The sequence below is a fragment of the Capra hircus genome, chromosome 20 (assembly GCF_001704415.2).
Source record: "Capra hircus breed San Clemente chromosome 20, ASM170441v1, whole genome shotgun sequence".
Classification (NCBI taxonomy): Eukaryota; Metazoa; Chordata; class Mammalia; order Artiodactyla; family Bovidae; genus Capra; species Capra hircus.
In genome coordinates, this window is record NC_030827.1 from 41,695,917 (window position 1) to 41,715,233 (window position 19,317).

Here is a 19,317-nt window from a genome sequence, read left to right on the forward strand (position 1 = left end):
ATCCTCTGTAAACACAGAAAAATGACCCCTTTCAGGCTCTTCTTAGAACTTCACTTTCAGCTAGAGAAAGTCAATATAAACTGTGCCATCTAAGATGGAAAACATTCTCAAGCCTTCTCAGGAAGTGATTTAACAAGGAATAATAACAAATGGGAGAGGTGTCGGAAGCCATGTCAAGAATAAATGACCTTATTCCTCAGGAACCGTAAAGAAATTTCTAGTAGAGTAGGCTGTGAGTTTCCAGAGAACTGGAGTGCCAGCTATTAACTGGTTCCTTATAAATCAAAGGCTTAGTAAATATCATCTACATAATCATGCACCTATTAAAAAGAAAGGCAAGATCAAAGAAAAGATAATCCATACACGGGCAAAAACCAATTTCTTTGGCCCAAATAAGTAACACCTCTCACTGAACAGTAACTCCACACAGACATATTAAAGTCTTATGAATAAATCAAAACATTTTCCATCAGGCTGAACAACTCTTAGGAGTCTCTGTTTCCTCATCTGTAAAATGAGAAAGTTGAGTTAAATGGTTTCTAAGCTTCTCATACTCCACAGAGAGGTTCTCAAGTACAGTGACAATGTCTGGTTCATCAATATACTCCCCACCCCAGCACAGTGTCTGTCACCTTGTAGACTCTCAATAATTTAAAATATTTTTTTAAAAAGATTCTTTAAAATTAAAATTTTAAAGATTCAAGGTGTTAGTCACAGTTCAGATGGTTCCATACATGTGAAAACAAGAGTTAAACATATTGGGTTAGATGTTCATTTGGAAAATAAGTGATTGAAAAGACCCAAACTTAAGAGCAATAGAGAATTTTCCCCCTCAATGTCAGACCATATTTATGCAACATGCATTTACAGCTTCCTTTGTGGCTCAATTAGTAAAGAATCTACCTTCTCAGGAAGATAGCCTTGAGAAGAGAATGGCTACCCTCTCCAGCATTCTTGCCTGGGAAATCCCATTGACAGAGTAGCCTGGCAGGCTACAGTCTATGTGGTCGCAAAGCGTTGGATGTGACTGAGCAATGAATACTTTCACTTCTTTTCCACTTTTTTCAACATGTATCTAACATATGAACATATACTGAGAAACAGACCTTGAACTTGGCACTGGGAATATATTGTCAAAAGGTAAATTCCCTGTCCTATAGGCAATTCATAGTCTAGTGGGAGATGTATAAATAAATGAAAACTTGCCATGAAGTTAAAAGACGCTTGCTCCTTGGAAGAAAAGCAAAATCTATACAGCATATTAGAAAGCAGAGACATCACTTTGCTGACAAAAGCCTTTATAGTCAAAGCTATGGTTTTTCCAGTAGTCGTGTATGGATGTGAGAGTTGGACCATAAAAAAGGCTGAGTGCTGAAGAATTGATGCCTTCGAACTGTTTTGCTGGAGAAGACTCTTGAGAGTCCCTTGGACTGCAAGGACATCAAACCAGTTCATCCTAAAGGAGATCAGTCCTGGGTGTTCATTGGAAGGACTGATGTTGAACCTGAAACTCCAATACTTTGGCCACCTGATGTGAAGAGCTGACTCATTGGAAAGGACCCTGACGCTGGGAAAGATTGAAGGCGGGAGGAGAAGGGGCGACAGAGGATGAGATGGTTGGATGGCATCACCCATTCAAGGGATGTGAGTTTAAGCAAACTCTGGGAGATAGTGAAGGACAAAGAAACCGGAAGTGCTGCAGTCCATGGGGTCCCAAAAAGTTGGACACAATTTAGCAACCGAACAACAACAGTGATCTTTGTAATATATTATATTTGACCATTTTAACAACTTAAGAGAAAAAAACCTTTTTTTTCCTGCTCTTTGTAACGCCAAAGTTGTTAATTAGTACATTGGTGGTGAATACAGTTGATTGGCTTGGATTGGATCATTTGTCCATCATGAGTCCATCCATCAGTTATGGCCAAGGAGGTGTGGTCACAAGGTATCAACATGGCTGCTGGGAGTCCACTCTCTGGACAGTGGAGTTTTCAGAAAAGGAAAAATGATTTCAAATGTACAGACACCGTCAAGAGACTTAGTTAATCTTATTGAAGTTATTCACGAACGATATAACCTTTCAATTCTGTACCTAAAACTTGGAATTTACCAGTAATCTTTCTAGCTCCCCATTTGATCAACTCCTTTTGTGGTTTTTCTACAAATAAAGGGCATAGAGGCATTCCCATCCAATGCAACAGTCTGAGAGGACTCAGGGCATATGCAAAGACACACGCTCTTACAACGCTACTGGGAGAAATGTGGGATGTTCACAATATCCCATGAAACAATCCAGTACCAAATATCTCAGCGAACAGAACACTGACACAGAGAAGACACAGAAGTCTGCCAATCATTACAAATACCAACATCCCTCCATGACTGACATGTGTCAAGGTCTAAAAGCTCCTCTTGAAGATGGACCCATTTTAAGAGGGAGTAGAGTTTGTGGACTTGGAGAGCCACTGCAACAGCGCAGTTCCCTTTTATCTGCCATGCTTAATTCTCCAATTAGTTTCCCATCTCAAGCAAATAGCTGTGATAATTTAAATTAATTTTGAGTAACTTGAAGCTGACAGCCTTAACATTCCAAATAAATGCTTCTGTCCCTGAGTTAATTTATTGATATGGTGTTAGAATCGACCACTGTTCTTGGATCTCCGTTGAGCTGAGCCATGTATTCTCAGCAGGGTGACATCATCCACAAAATTTAGAGATTATAATGGTTAATGCCTCTTTCTGCTGCGATCCTCAATCCCACCTGACACTTATTTCGTAGCATTTAATTGTGTGTATTAGAACTGAAATTAAATTAAACTTTTCTCCAGGGTGAGAGGAGGGGGCTAACAATGAAAAAAAAAACAAAAAACCCTGAACTGAGTGAAACCAATCATCTGCCCAAAGTCAAGGCTAAATCCTGAACCTAGGCGGGAATTTGAAGAGGTCTCCTGGCTTATCCAGATCTTGCCTCAAAATCTGATTCACACTGGGCTGTCCTGTACCAACACTCTCTTCCAACTGTCCTGGCTTCTAAACGTTCTCCTGTTCTGACCTCTGCTAAGTTCAAATTCCTCCACCTCAATCTAGTCTTCCTTCCTACCAGACTGGGTTCCTCTTTTGACTCTTAGAAAATACTCACATTTTAAAAGAAAACCAATGTGGATTAAATATTGACTACTGGCTTATTCAACAGAGGTTCAGTGAGTGCCCATCATATGCTGAGCCCAGAACAAAACAGACGACACTCCCACCAAGCCTCAAGAAGCTCGTGTTCTGAGGAAGGCGCATTGGTAACCATGGAATAGGGTAAAGTCACACAGTGATTAGCACTGTGAAGAGAATTACAGCAGTGTCAGAGGCCCCGGAGGAATGGGTATGGGAGGGGATTAGGAAAGGACCCTGGGGAAGAGACCTGAAGTGAGAGGTGGAGGCACGAGAATATCTGTGGGAAGGCTGTTTTTGCTGAGGGAACCCCAAGTGCAAAGACCCTGAGGTCAGAGCTGGGAGAGAAAGGACTGTTGGCTACAAGGAGAGGGGGGAAAAGGGTCCTCCATGCTGGCTGCTTCCTCCCTGTCTTGTTCATTCTCCCACAACCACCTTACAAAATAAGGGCATCCATTTTACCAACACGGGCTACTGACTAACATTTTCTGAGCATAACCATGTATCAGACACTGTTCTAAATGAGCCCTTTCCAGTGATTCTGTTATTTAATTTCCCCAACATTACTGCAGGGAGGTATTGTTAGCTTGCAGTTTTTAAAGGCTCAGAAAAAAGAACAGAAACAGAGAGACTAATTAAATGCCTGAGCTCTCACATTAAGTAACAAAGCCAGGACTAGAGACCCGCCTTGTGGGCCAGGGCCTTGCTCCTCTCTACATCAGCACCTCCCTGCCTGCTCCTGACAACCTTGCCCTTTTGCACTTGCACCGGACTTACCCAGGCACCCTGCCTGGGGATCTCTTCCCCGCCACCATCGGACCTCCTAAGATCAACAAGCAGGTAAAGTCAGAAGCTGTGGCTGTCTACCTGATGACCCTTCTCTCTTTCTTCCTGTATGTTCCTGGGTGTGGTGATGTATCCATCTACCCAGCCTCTCTTGGAGGAGATACAAAGAGCTCCACAACAGTGTTCTGGCCAATGAGATGAAAGTGGAAATCCTGGGTGGGGTTCACAGTGGCATTCCTTAAGAGCAGAAGTGGAAGGAAAAAATAACCCCCTATGCTGTTTAATCAGGGCGTCTCTGGTGGCTAAGTGGCAGAGAATCCACCTGCCAATGCAGGAGATGTGGGTTCGATCCCTGGGTTGGAAAGACTGGTTGGAGAAGGAAATGGTAACCCACCCCAGTATTTTTGCCTGGGAAATCCCACAGACAGAGAAGCCTGGCAAGCTATAGCCCATGGGCTCACAAAGAATTGGATATGACTTAGATACTTAACAACAACAACATGTTGTTTAATCACTATTATTTGGATTTTTCAAAATCCAACAAATTAACTGAATAAAACTCCAAACGAATGTACAGTGTGGTACCTAAAAGTGGGGAAACTGAAAGTAACAGAAGCTGGGACTTCCCTGGTGGGCCAGTGGTTAAGACTCTGGGCTTTCACTGCAAGAAGCGTGGGTTCAATCCTTGGTTGGGGAACTAAGATCCTGCATGCTGGGTGGTGTGGCCAAAAGATAGAGAGATAGATAAATAAGTAAAATTAAAGTAACAGAACCTAAAATGTGGAACTAGATAAGTAAGCGAGGGAGGAAGGCAGACGCCTAGGACTTGGATACTGTGGGCTGAAAAGGTGCCCCTCGCTGTTCTATGAAGTATTTGGTCCATCTGGCAGCTACTATGCAGTGGAAAGTCACAGATTTGTTGACTAAAGCTGTGGTGTTAAGAAGTCGGTAGGAAAAATTTAAAATATTGGTGGTGCTTTTTCCATCCTAGCAAAGTCCTGAGTTCTTCAACTCAGCTGGCAAGTGAGATGGGAAGAAATAGCGCTCTTTTAAGAAGGCATGCTCAACATTCAGCCTGCAATCTGCTGCCTCAGAGGCCTGCACTTGGACCCTGGCAGGGGGCAGACAGTCTGCTTGATTAGAAAGGGGTGGGTGGTACCCCATCAGACAGAGGTTGTAAGGCTGCTGCCAAGGGTGTGATCACCCACTGGAGGTCACTGTTTCAGCAATGACCAGCAGCATACATTATGTAGCAGACATTAAGTGTAGGGACATGGGCAGAACTCATAAACGAGAAACTAAAGGAAATAAGTAATCAGGAATTGGCCAGAAAAGCCTACTAATCTTGGAGGGAACTCTATTGTCAAAGGACCCCAATCTGATTTGCAGCCATTCTCATCCATAAGAAGTAGACTTGATGATGTGTATAGCCCCGGAGAAGGTGTCCTCCCTGTGCCCACCCCAGAAGTGGTCTTGGAAGACAATGAATGATGAATAACTCCTAGAAACAGGCAAGGGTCATGGAGGGCAAGGAACAGGAGTTCTTGCCACTGGAACAAGGCATTGTCACTGCTAAGAACAGTGACTGCTCTGTTTTCCATACCTCCTTTTAGAAAGCAAATTTTTTATTGTAGCTATTTTATATCTCCCCAGTACTGTAGGTTAGATGTTTCACCACTCAGTTGCAAGGAGTTGTATCCAGAACTGATGGAGAGGACCCTGCTGCTGCTGCTGCTGCTAAGTCTCTTCAGTCGTGTCCGACTCTGTGCAACCCCATAGATGGCAGCCCACTAGGCTCCTCTCTCCCTGGGATTCTCCAGGCAAGAACACTGGAGTGGGTTGCCATTTCCTTCTCCAATGCATGAAAGTGAAAAGTGAAAGTGCAGTCAGTCGTGCCTGACTCTTAGCGACCCCATGGACTGCAGCCTATACCCCCCAGAAACCCAGGGTTCTAATCTTGCCAACTATACGAGGCTTCAGAGCCTTCTCTCTTGATAATAGAGACTCTATGTCACATACAGAAAGAAGGGTATGTCTGAGGCACCAAAGGAGAGGAGTGAGGCTATTTGCCTACACCATATTCTTTCTCTTCTCTTTCTCTCTAACAGAAATCCATCTGTGTGTATAAGACAAGTACCCAACCAAAAAACTGTAGTTTTTAGTGTTCCTTCAGAGAGGCGTAGCCATAACTATATAGTCTTGGCCCACGAAGTTGTTGAGTGGGTCTATCAAAGAGATTTACTTTTTTATGAGAGTTATTTTCCCTTTTTCACACTTAAAATGCACTTTTGATGACTGGAGCTTTAGTAGCCATCCTATGACCAACTATAAGACTTCCTTGAGCAGCTGGTACCAATCCTAGATTGAAAGAAAAATGGGCTGCTATCTTGTTTAAGCCCTATTAATTAGACATTCCATTACAGGTAAACAAAATCCCTAATAAATGAATTAATCCACTCCTAACTCTCAGATTCAATGATCAGATATAATCCTGAGTGTTTAAACATCAGCCCTGCTACTTTGCCAACAGCAGCTGTGACTAAGTTCCTACCTTGATTTGGGGCACCTGTCACCACCATCAGCAACAACAAACGGGGTGTGTTTCTGTCTGTTAAAGAGCTAAAAGCACATATGATCACCACTCTGCAGCCCCAGGTGTTACACACAAGCCTATAGCTGATGAGAAACATTATAAACACAAACGACTGTGACACTTTTAGGTCGGCTTATGTTTTGGGAGACCAGGATACTGGCTAATTTTTAATTATCTACATGACTGACTCTTCAGTTCAGTTCAGTTCAGTTCAGTTGCTCAGTTGTGTCTGACTCTTTACGACCCCACGGACTGCAGCACGCCAGGCTTCCTGTCCATCACCAACTTCTGGAGTTTCTCAAACTCACATCCAGTGAGTCGGTGATGCCATTCAACCATCTCATCCTCTGTTGTCCCCTTCTCCTCCCGCCCTCAATCTTTCCCAGCATCAGGGTCTTTTCAAATGAGTCAGCTCTTCACATCAGGTGGCCAAAGTATTGGAGTTTCAGCTTCAACATCAGTCCTTCCAGTGAACACTCAGGACTGATCACCTTTAGGATGGACTGGTTAGATCTCCTTGTGGTCCAAGGGACTCTCAAGAGTCTTCTCCAACACCACAGTTCAAAAGCATCAATTCTTCAGCGCTCACACTGTTTCCCATCTATTTGCCATGAAGTGATGGGACCAGATACCATGATCATAGTTTTCTGAATGTTGAGCTTTAAGCCAACTTTTTCACTCTCCTCTTTCACTTTCATCAAGAGGCTCTTTAGTTCTTCTTCATTTTCTGCCATAAGGGTGGTATCATCTGCATATCTGAGGTTATTGATAATTTTCCCGGCAATCTTGATTCCAGCTTGTGCTTCATCCAGTCCAGCATTTCTCATGATTTACTCTTCATATAAGTTAAATAAGCAGGGTGACAATATACAGCCTTGATGTACTCCTTTTCCTATTTGGAACCAGTCTATTGTTCCATGTCCAGTTCTAACTGTTGCTTCCTGACCTGCATACAGATTTCTCAAGAGGCAGGTCAGGTGATCTGGTATTCCCATGTCTTTCAGAATTTTCCACAGTTTATTGGGATCCACACAGACAAAGGCTTTGGCATAGGCAACAGAGAAGAAATAGATGTTTTTCTGGAACTCTCTTGCTTTTTCCATGATCCAGCAGATGTTGGCAATTTTATCTCTGGTATCTCTGCCAGTTCTAAAATCAGCTTGAACATCTGCAAGTTCATTGTTCATGTATTGTTGAAGCCTGGCTTGGAGAATTTTGAGCATTACTTTACTAGCATGTGAGATGAGTGCAACTGTGCGGTAGTTTGAGCATTCTTTGGCATTGCCTTTCTTTGGGATTGGAATGAAAACTGACCTTTTCCAGTCCTGTGGCCACTGCTGAGTTCTCCAAATTTGCTGGCATATTGAGTGCAGCACTTTCACAGCATCATCTCTCAGGATTTGAAATAGCTCAACTGGAATTTCATCATCTCCACTAGCTTTGTGTGTAGTGATGCCTCCTAAAGCCTACTTGACTTCCCATTCCAGGATGTCTGGCTCTAGTGATCACACCATTGTGATTATCTGGGTCGTGAAGATCTTTTTTTTTTACAGTTCTTCTGTGTATTCTTGCCACCTCTTCTTAATATCTTCTGCTTCTGTTAGGTCCATACCATTTCTGTCCTTTATTGAGCCCATCTTTGCATGAAATGTTCTCTTGGTATCTCTAATTTTCTTGAAGAGATGTCTAGTCTTTCCCATTCTATTGTTTTCCTCTATTTCTTTCCAATGATCACTGAGGAAGACTTTCTTATCTCTTCTTGCTATTCTTTGGAACTCTGCATTCAAATGGGTATATCTATCCTTTTCTCCTTTGCTTTTCACTTGTCTTCTTTTTACAGCTATTTGTAAGGCCTCCTCAAACAGCCATTTTGCTTTTTTGCATTTCTTTTTCTTGGGGATGGTCTTGATCCTGTCTCCTGAACAATGTCATGAGCCTCCGTCCATAGTTCATCAGGCACTCTGTCTATCAGATCTAGTCCCTTAAATCTATTTCTCACTTCCACTGTATAATCATTAGGGATTTGATTTAGGTCATACCTGAATAGTCTAGTGGTTTTGCCTAACTTCTTCAATTTAAGTCTGAATTTGGTAATAAGGAGTTCATGATCTGAGCCACAATCAGCTCCTGGTCTTGTTTTTGCTGACTCTATAGAGCTTCTCCATCTTTGGCTGCAAAGAATATAAACAATCTGATTTCAGTGTTGGCCATCTGGTGATGTCCATGTGTAGGGTTTTCTCTTGTGTTGTTGGAAGAGGGTGTCTGCTATGACCAGTGCGTTCTCTTGGCAAAACTCTATTAGCCTTTGCCCTGCTTCATTCTGTACTCCAAGGCCAAATCTCCCTGTTACTCTAGGTGTTTCTTGACTTCCTCCTTTTGCATTCCAGTCCCTTATAATGAAAAGGACATCTTTTGGGGGCTTTAGACTGTAGACTAACTGAATGGCTGTGTATGAGACAGAACAAGAATCTGAGCCAGTCTTTGTTTTCATGCCACAAGGGTTGATTATGCCATGCCAGGGAAGAGACGATGACCAGCCCTGTGGCAGCTGTGATCTGCTGGAGAAAGATCGCTGAATACAGTGTGCGAAGGGCCATGAAGTGGCACATTTGGGGACACATAATGGATTCCGTGGAAAGTGAAGCTTTCCAAGGTCTATGCTACAGTTTTAGGGGATGAGAGAGGTGTTCTTGTTGCAGGTGAGAGCCAATTCTGACTCCATGAGAGATCTGTTTCTTTGACTTCAACCTTTGTTTTTCATTGCTTTTGTCATTATAATCATTCATAATGACCTGCCCCAGGGAATCCTGTCCCTCTGCCTAAAGAAGTTTAAAGAAGTTAAGGCAACACTTCCTGAGGTTGGCCATTCCAGGAGATATTTGCAAGATAATATCTTTACTTGCTCAACTCCTCCCTCTCTCTGCCCCATAAAAGAACCTGGCTTCCAGACCCCTGACAAGATGGTTATTTTGAGACATCAGTCTGCCATCTTCTCTGTCATTGTATTCCATACCTCAACACTTTGCGAAAGTTGCTCAGTCATGTGTCTGACTCTTTGCGACCACAAGGACTACACAGTCCATGGAATTCTCCAGGCCAGAATACTGGAGTGGGTAGCCATTCCCTTCTCCAAGGGATCTTCCCAAACCAGGGATCGAACCCAGGTCTCTCACATTGCAGGCAGATTCTTTACCAGCTGAGCCACCAGGGAAGCCCAAGCTCAACAACTTGTCTCTTGGTTAACTGGCCTGTTGTGTGGTGAGCAGACCAAGCTTGAACTGGGTAACATTCTCATGTGATTATAGAATCATATAGAAGGGCTCTCATGTCCAGCCCTCAGTTAGACATGAGAAGAATGAACATCAAGACAGGACCACAATCCTTCAGTTTCTGGGTCTAATGACCCCCAAAGAATAGGATAAAAGAAAAAAAAGAATGAGTGAAAAAGAATGACCTGGCAGCTAGTTTGAGAATCTAGTACTTGAAGATATCGTATGTCCTAACTCATGGACTATTTGTCCAAACTTTTTAAAGATTCATGAAACTTAATGAATCTTGTCTCTTAAGATGAGTATAGAAAACAATAGACCAAAATGAATATTACAAATTATTTCTGCTTTCTACGTACTTCTAAAATGTATCTCTTGTGGCTTCGCATACTGGAACAAGTTTGTACATTTGCGGTTTAAGATTGTTTACTCAGAATGTCAGGATTTGGGCAGTTCTGGATTAATTATATATTTGGAATGTAGGCATCTAAATTCTGAAAGAGCACAATGATGGGGGAAGAGGGCATTTATTCGGTGAGGTACATATTTTTGAAATTGAATGCCAAAGTCTTGGTTCTCTGTGCACCACTGCCAAACAGAAATACAGGAACAGAATTATGGAGAAGGAAAGAGTGGCTTTATTTCTTTGCCAGGCAAAAGGGGAACACAGTAGGTGAGAACCTCAAGACCTGTGCCCACCACCCTCCTAGTAAATAGGGAGAGGTTATATAGTCAGGCTTCCCAGGTGGCAGAAGAGTAAAGAATCAGCCTGCCAGTGCAGGAGACGCAATAGACACAGGTTCAATTCCTGGGTCAGGAGGATCCCCTGGAGTATGAAATGGCACCTCACTCCAGTATTCTTGCCTGGATAATTCCATGGGCAGAGGAGCCTGCCAGGCTACAGTCCATGTGGCTGCAAAAAAGTCAGACAGGACTGAACCACTGAGTCAGGGAGGGGAATGTGATTAGGATCAAGGCAGTAAAAGTCCTGCATTCTTTCTTCTGCAAAGTTTCAAAAAGGTAGGGTTCCTGACAAGATCAGGGTGTCTTCAGGGTCTCAGTGGGCTTCCCTAGTGGTTCAGCAGTAAGAAATCTGCCTGCCAGGCAGGAGATGTGGGTTTGATTCTTGGGCTGAGATCTCCTGGAGAAGGACATGGCAACCCTCTCCAGTATTCTTGCCTGGGAAATCCCATGGACAGAGGAGTCTGGAGGGCTACAGTCCATGGGGTGGAAAAAGATTTGAACACGACTTAATGACTAAACAACAACAAAAACAGGACCTCAGGGGATCTGGTCTCCTAATCTTGATAAGCCTCTCTGGTCCCTTCAGTCTTGCCTCAGGTGGTTTCACGGCTGCTCCTCTCTTGATTAGTAACTGTTCTGCTCTTTGGAACTCAGAGAAGGTCATGGAGGCTGGAGTCTTACTACAAGAAATGGCAGACAAAACGGCCTTCATGCCCAGGAGTCCTACAGGCCCCTGCTTGGCATCAAAATGGCAATTCAATACTTTGAAACAGTTGCTATGTATCAAATGTAATGAACGAACTGAGACCTTTGTGTTGGGAGCAAGACTATCCTGTGGTTACTGTGATTGCTCATTTAAATATGCCTGTCCTGTCCTCTTTGCATGTATTGGGCAGCCATGATGCCACCAATATGCAGGTGACAGGCCTTTAGATCATGTCACTGTCACCTACAAATTGGCACTTACCAAGGGCATCGCCAAAGACTGAACAACAAAGGCATGTGCCATCTGCCTCTAGGAAACTGAACCCCCTGCTGCTGTAGCCTGTTGACTTTCAACAACCTGGAGCGAGTTCAGGGTGCAGTGAGGCACACTGTGCTCCAGGGAATTTGGTGGGACAGGGCTTTAAATAGTTGTATGTTTTTAGGAACAGATGTTATGATCTCAGTCCTTGCATCTCCTCATATCTAGTTCAGTTCAGTAGCTCAGTTGTGTCCAACTCTTTTCGACCCCATGGACTGCAGCACACCAGGCCTCCCTGTCCATCACCCACTCCAAGAGTTTACTCACATCCATTGAGTCAGTGATACCATCTAACCATCTCATCCTCTGTCGTCCCCTTCTCCTCTTGCCTTCAATCTTTCCCAGCATCAGGGTCTTTTCAAATGAGTCAGCTCTTCACATCAGGTGGCCAAAGTATTGGAGTTTCAGCTTCAACATCAGTCCTTCCAGTAAACACTCAGGATTGATTTCCTTTAGGATGGACTGGTTGGATCTCCTTGCAGTCCAGGGACTCTCAAGAGTCTTCTCCAACACCACCATTCAAAAGCATCAATTCTTCAGTGCTCAGCTTTGTTTATAGTCCAATTCTCACATCCATACATGACTACTGGAAAAACCATAGCCTTGACAAGATGGACCTTTGTTGGCAAAGTAACGCGTGTGCTTTTTAATATGCTGTCTAGGTTGGGCATAACTTTTCTTCCAAGGAGTAAGCGTCTTTTAATTTCATGGCTGCAATCACCATCTGCAGTGATTTTGGAGCCCCTCAAAATAAAGTCTGCCACTGTTTCTACTGTTTCCCCATCTATTTGCCATGAAGTTATAGGACTGGATGTCATGATCTTTGTTTTCTGAATGTTGAGCTTTAAGCCAACTTTTTCACTCTCCTCTTTCACTTTCATCAAGAGGCTCTTTAGTTCTTCTTCACCTTCTGCCATAAGGGTGGTGTCATCTGCATATCCGAGGTTATCGATATTTCTCCTGGCAACCTTGATTCCAGCTTGTGCTTCATCCAGTCCAGCTTTCTCATGATGTACTCTGCATAGATCTAGAGAAGCACCAGATCCCTTCATGGTGACATCAGATCCTCATGCCTAACAACAGACCTTTTGTAAAGTGAGTGCTTCATGGTATTGAACTCCCTCTTCACCAAGACCGTATATACTGACCTCCCCCTACTGCAGCTGGGGAGGAGCAGTCTCTCAGAGCTATCTGAGGTGCTGCCTCCCGGGCTGCAGTTCTTATTTTGCCCCAAATAAAACTTAAGTTGCAACTCTCAAGTTGTACATCTTTTTTAGTCGACACCATGAACATATAGCATGCATATAATTCCTCAAGTTCACTGGACTTATTCTTTTTTAATGAGTAGTTACTTTATAGTTGTTTCATTCAGAACAACTGTACTTTTTTAGATGTTTCTAGTGTTTAGACTTTTGGGTAAATAATCTTACTATATTTAAATGCTTAGCAACCAATTGCATAGAATCTGACCTCACTGTTAATTAAAAACGACTTAAGTATTTTCTAACAGCCAGTGATACACTCTCCCGTTGTTGTTCAATTGCCCAGTTGTGTCCGACTCTCTGCAACCCTGTGGACTGCCCACACACCAGGCCTCCTGTCCTGAAGGCCACCATCTCCTGAAGTTTGCCCAAGTTCATGTCCATTGCATCGGTGATGCCATTCAGCCATCTCTTCCTCTGATGCCTTCTTCTCCTTCTGCCCTCAGTCTTTCCCATTGGCTAACTGTAGGTCCCCAGGAAAGTCTTTTAGCATCTCTGGGGCTCAGTTTCCTTATCTGTTAAATGAGGCAGTTCTATTAAGTTTCCTTCCAGTTCCAGCACCTTATTGGACATTGGAGCTGAGTTAGCAAGTTGGATGGAGTTGCTAGCCTCATTAAGAAGCATGTATACAACACATGGAAGTTTTAAACTGCAGAAAAGATAGGCCAAATTGCTTTATCAGATTTTGAGTGTTTGCCAAGACAAAGGGAGGAGCGGGGTGGTGGTGAGGGGCTGGGTGGTTTATATTCACATGCTTGTAACCACAGTTCAGTTCTTATGGAAGATAAGAAGAAATACAGCCTACTGAATAAAAGCTCCCTGGAGCAGCAGAAAGAACCAACAATCAGGAAGAGGAAGGAATTTGCCTGGGATGGGTGGGTGTGGGGCATGAGGGCCATGGAACAAGAGGAAATCCGGTGTTTCCACTGAGGACCCGCAGACTTTCCAATTTGGCAAAAGCCTAAGTTGTGCACAGACTGGCCTCCACTCCCTCCCCTCCCAGACTGCTTGCAGGAGTCCAGGCTGGAGGGCCTGGTGCAAGGACAGTATCCTCAGAGGAAACAAAGAGATCACAGAGCACAAAGGTTCATCCCCTGTGCCTCTCTGAGAAGCAGCCCCTTTTCCCAGGCTTCACTGTGGGAAAGGTTCAGACAATGGTCATGAGAAGGCAAGTCAACATCCATGGAGTGACAGGAAAGGAATCCTCATTTGACCTCTTGCAGGCAGAACACTAGAATTAAGGGAAGATTGTGAAGGCGTGTGATACACCAGTCCCTGGGCTCGCAATGAACCCCAAGGCTGCTCGTGCACCATCCTGGCCTTTAAAGGGCAGTGAAACCAAGCAGGACCCTGTGGGACCCTCTAGCATACAAAAGCTTTTCTGTGTCCCCAATTCTTATTTGTAGGAAAAAGGCATCAGCCTCCTAGGCCTTCCCTGAGTTTCAGAGGACAGATTCAAACAGTTAATAATTTGAACAATAGAGTCACAGGACTCAGAGTTCCTCCTGAAGGAACATCCATAGCAATCTGATATAAATCTCTGAGTTCTTCTACAGGAACTAGGGTCCCACCCAGAGGGAGGATGGGAACTTCAGGCTGAGCACAAGTCTGGACTCCAGACTGGTTGGAACCAGAAGGTTGATGATTTAGATTCCTAGAGCACCACCCAGTTACCTCCCTACCAACCAATCAGAGGAAGGTCATACGCCCCACAGCCTTTGAACTCTTTTGAGCATGAGTCACCCATTCTCCTTGCTTGGCCCTACAATAAACCTTTCCTGCTCCAAACTCTGTTTCTGTGTGTTAGGCACACGAACTTGGGTTCAGCAACAGTGGGTGTGTTTTTAGAATTGCCCCAGGTCTTTGCTCAAAACCAGTGAATCCCCATCTTTAGCAGGAGTTAACATCAATCTTTATAATCTTCTTGCCTGGAGAATCCCAGGGACAGCGGAGCCTGGTGGGCTGCCATCTATGGGGTTGCACAGAGTTGGACATGACTGGAGCGACTTAACAGTAGCAGCAAGGGCTTCCCTGGTGGCTCAGATGGTAAAGAATCTGCCTGCAATGTGGGGAATCCAGGTTCGATCCCTGGGTTGGGAAGATCCCCTGGAGAAGGGAATGGCAACCCATTCTAGTATCCTTGCCTAGAGAATTCCATGGACAGAGAAGCCTGGCGAGCTACAGTTCATGGGGTCTCAAAGAGTCGGACATGACTGAATGCCTAGTACACACAACATAAATCTTTAAGTTAAAGGGTCCAGGGATAAGAAAGGAAGATACCAACCAAAAAACCAGATGGCACCAGCTGGGACAAAGATGGTGACCAATCTGACCTCCAACAGACCTTGAGTCTCATCATACGTTAACCTTACTATATTAGCAAGTGAAATTGAGTGTTTCCTGTCATGTCAGTAAACAAGGATGGCAGAGCCATCAGTGAATTTTTGAGCCCTGAGAGTGCCCAAAAAGGAGAACAATGCCTGCGATCCAGCAGCTGTCCTTTGCAGCCACTCTAAAGATGTGAAAAGCCAAGAAGCAGGATGCTGGCCCCAGACAGCTGAGATGCATATGAAAGGAATGATTTCAGTAAGCCCAGACACTTGCATCTTCCCATATATAGAACAGTGCTAAATTCCTTAATTTGAGATATCTGGCTTTCCTTAATTAACAATAATCTTTGATGTGAACATCATCTGAAGACTACTTGCCTCCTTTACTGCAAACTTTTATTTAACCTGATCCTTCCCCAGCCCCAGAATCCACCCCTCACCATGGAACACCCCCCTCCCCACCCCCCTCCAACAGTTCTCTCAGGGTCACTTGAGAAGCTGTCTTTGGGGCTTGAAGTCTTAAAAATTTCCACCAAATAAAAGATAACTTTCAGTTTCTATGTTGTGACTCTCTTTTAAGTCAACAGGCATATTAAATGGTCATTAAGGATCAGAAAAAAATAGTAAGAGGGTGGCACTCCACTACTTTGAGAAAGCCCTACCCCTTCCCTGGTTAGACTAGTGTTTATGCCTCACCACCATCAGCCTCACTCCTCTGCCTTTTGTCTTCATTCTTTAAAATTAAATCTCTCTCACCACATGGATGAAAGGTTGATCTGTGAACTTAGTCCCCCTTCTCCATTCCTTAGCTGCTGAATAACACTTGTGCTGTGTGGATCTCAGCTTCAGTTTCGTTATTCGGCTGCTTGAACCAGGATGGGAAAAGAGCCCTCTACCGGGCAGGGAAGAGAGCCTCAGCCAGGCTAGGGCCTGAGCAGGGTCCAGAGGACTTAATTCCATAACAGGAGAAAAGTGAAGTAGAGAGAAAGTAAGACCAAAGGTTGTAGAAATGGGAAGGAAACAAGCCAGAAATCAACAAATCATCAAACTCTACTCTGGGCATGATGGCCTTGGGGAGAAGCCTGGGGAAACGAAGAGGTGGGACCCACTGTCTAAGATCCTGCTGATGCTGTGTCTGTGCTAATGTCCAGGGGCATGTGCACAGTGAAAAGGTGTGGCTGGGGAAAGCCCCCTGTAGGCCAGGGAGACTACAAGATGAGCCTGATCTTGGTCAACCTCCCACCATCCATTTCTTTAGGCTCCAAGCCTCAGAAACATGAGTTCTGTCAGCACATTGAAAGATACGGACATACAGTTCCCAGCAAGGATGATCATCTATTAACTTTCAGTTGGAAATATAGTTATTAAGTAGGCAGGATGTTTGCAACAACCTGATCAATGCCTGTTTTTCCTGAAGGCAGGAGGCAGAGAGGAAGGCAAACTTTAGAACAAGGGGAACTAGGTGAGCATAGGAAGGCTCTCCTGCCAAGGCACTCTTTCCTACCCTCACCTGGGCTTAGACAAGGAAACTGCCCACAGAGCCAAGACTGTCCTCCCCAACATCTGAAAAGGTATCACCCACATCTGGCTCCTGGAGGGTGTTTCCCCTACTCTCTACACTAACTACAGCCCTTCGATTTACACTCTTTTCTCCCAACCACAGAGTGGCTTCCCAGGTGGCTCAGTGGTAAAAAATCAGCCTGCCAAGCAGGAGACCTGCATTTAATTCCGGTGTTAGGAAGATGCCCTGGAGAAGAAAATGGCAAACAACTCCAGTATTCTTGCCCAGGAAATTCCGTGGGCACAGGAGCCTGGCAGGCTACAGTCCGTGGGGTCGCAAAAGAGTCAGATACGGCTTAGCAACTAAACTCCTAACCACCCACCACAACATCAGTATGGTATGATTTCTGTTTTTTTAATTATGAGCAAAATAATATTTTAGTCCATCCTCCCCAAGATTCCTGTGATTCTGTATGTTTTTATGGACAATTTCCTAACTTGAGTATTCCTGAGGCTGGCTATTCAACCATGTATGATGCAATTTACTAGTTTAATTCTCAACATAGAAACTTGTCTTCTTTATTTCTAAGGTAAGGGTTGCAGGACAAGGGTCTCACTGTTGCCCCCAGGAACCAAGGAAACCTTCCAGATTTAACCAAACTACAGGGGGGTCATGAAGCCGTCACTCAGCAGACCCTCCACAGCACAGTTCTGATCTGCTCAGACTGGTGCATGGGAGAGCTTGGGCGAAGCGAGGGCAGGAGGGATGGAACCAAAATCACGAGGAAAAAACCAGGGGAGTCAGTGTTCTCCTCATTGCCTTGACCCAGAGCCCTGCCGAGGAGCCTTATGCTGCTGAGATTCCAGACGGCTTGAGCATTTCCCAGAGCCTGAGGCTCAGTGGCAGCATCCCTGCTACACAGATGGGGGAGCAGATTGAGAGGGGACCTGCGATTCAGTCAGCAGGCAGAGAGCTAGGTGTCCATGACGTCACCCAGCAGACTTTCACTTGGGATTGGAAGCAGGTTTTCAGCCATAAGGCGGAGCCTCTCACCAGAAAAGTTGGAACCAAAAACTCCTTTGTGATTCTCTGCATTGGAGGAAATGTGGGCACTGGGGCACATCCATTTGGGAGACCTGTAGATGGCTGGGTCCATTACAGGTTTAATGTTTCAGGACAGTAATCTAGTCTCCCCACAGCTAAGCCTGCAGAGATACGTGCTGTGGGAAAGATGCTCTGAGGTACCCTGCTGAAGTGGGAAATTATCAAGATTAGCAAAACGGCCATTACCTGCCACCCACCACGTTCCACTGAAGCACTTCTAACACGCCTTAAGCATCCTGGTCCTTCCCTCTGTGAAGCTGAGTATGTGCCAAGTCAGACTCTAAAGGAATCCTGTGAAAATAACTGAGGACCTGTTCTCAACTTGAAATCGCAAGTCTCTTTGCCTGAGGAGGTGATTAAAAACTCGGCCCACCTCCCCATGCACACACTCTTGCCCCCTGTCTGGCCAGCCCCCTGCCATGGGCTCTGCTCTCTCCTGCTCTGTCTTGTCTCATTCCTGTTCTCTGCTCTCCAAGTCTCTCTCCAATTCGCCTCACCCCCAAGTTCTTTCCCAGGACTCTCACGATCAGAAAAGAAATGGAGAGAAAGATGCCTGTGCTCCTGAGGTTCTCGGGTTCTACAAGACAAACAAGACTAAGCCAGTGAGGATTCCTCAGGGATGAATCATTCATTCATTCATTCACTCGTACTTTTAACAAATATTTATTGACTGTAATAAACAAAGGGTCTCTTCACCCATAGAAACTTCAAATCTGAAGTAGTCTTCCATAGCTGGGTCCAGTGTCAGAATCACTGGAGGCCATGGTATTTTTTAGATATCTGCATTTTTAACAAGTGAAAGTCGCTCAGTCATGGCCGACTCTTTGCAACCCCATGGACTATGCAGTCCATGGAATTCTCCAGGTCAGAATACTGGAGTGGGTAACTGTTTCCTTCTCCAGGGGATCTTCCCTGTCCAGGGATTGAACCAAGGTTTCCCACATTGTAGGCAGATTCTTCACCAGCTGAGCCATGAGAGAAGCCCAAGAATACTGGAGTGGGTAGCCTATCCCTTCTCCAGGAGATCTTCCTGACCCAGAAATCGAACCAGGGTCTCCCACGTTGCAGGCGGATTCTTTACCAACTGAGCTATCAGGGAGGCCTTTAACAAGCCTTTCATGGAAGCCCCCTCATTCCATTTTTAACAAGTGTTTCAGGTAATTCTGAGGTTACAGGGCTTTGAAACTATTTGTTGAGTAGAACAAGAGGTGCCACTACTCTGTGACTCAGAATGGAGACCATGGGAAGAAAGTCAACCCCATCTAGATGTTTCAGGAGCCCCCTCATTTCTTATCTATGTAGGGCTGCTAGATTTACCAAATAAAAATATATAGTATGCCCTGAAAGGATGCTAGCATAACTAGTTATTAGAGAAATGCAAATCAAAACTACAGTGAGGTATTGCCTCACACCAGTCAGAATGGCCATTATTAAAAAGTCTACAAATAACAAACACTGGAGACGGTGTGGAGAAAAGGGACTCCTCCTACACTGTTGGTGGGAATGTAAATTAGTGCAGCTACTACAGAGAACAGTATGGAA

The 19,317-nt window shown here is 44.5% G+C and overlaps 1 protein-coding gene across 2 annotated transcripts in view; it reads right to left on the reverse strand.

The window, feature by feature from the left end:
- The window catches only part of PDZD2 (PDZ domain containing 2), a 322,225-nt gene that overhangs the window by 268,632 nt on the left and 34,276 nt on the right, over positions 1 to 19,317 (reverse strand). The gene's annotated exons all lie outside the window — the stretch shown is intronic.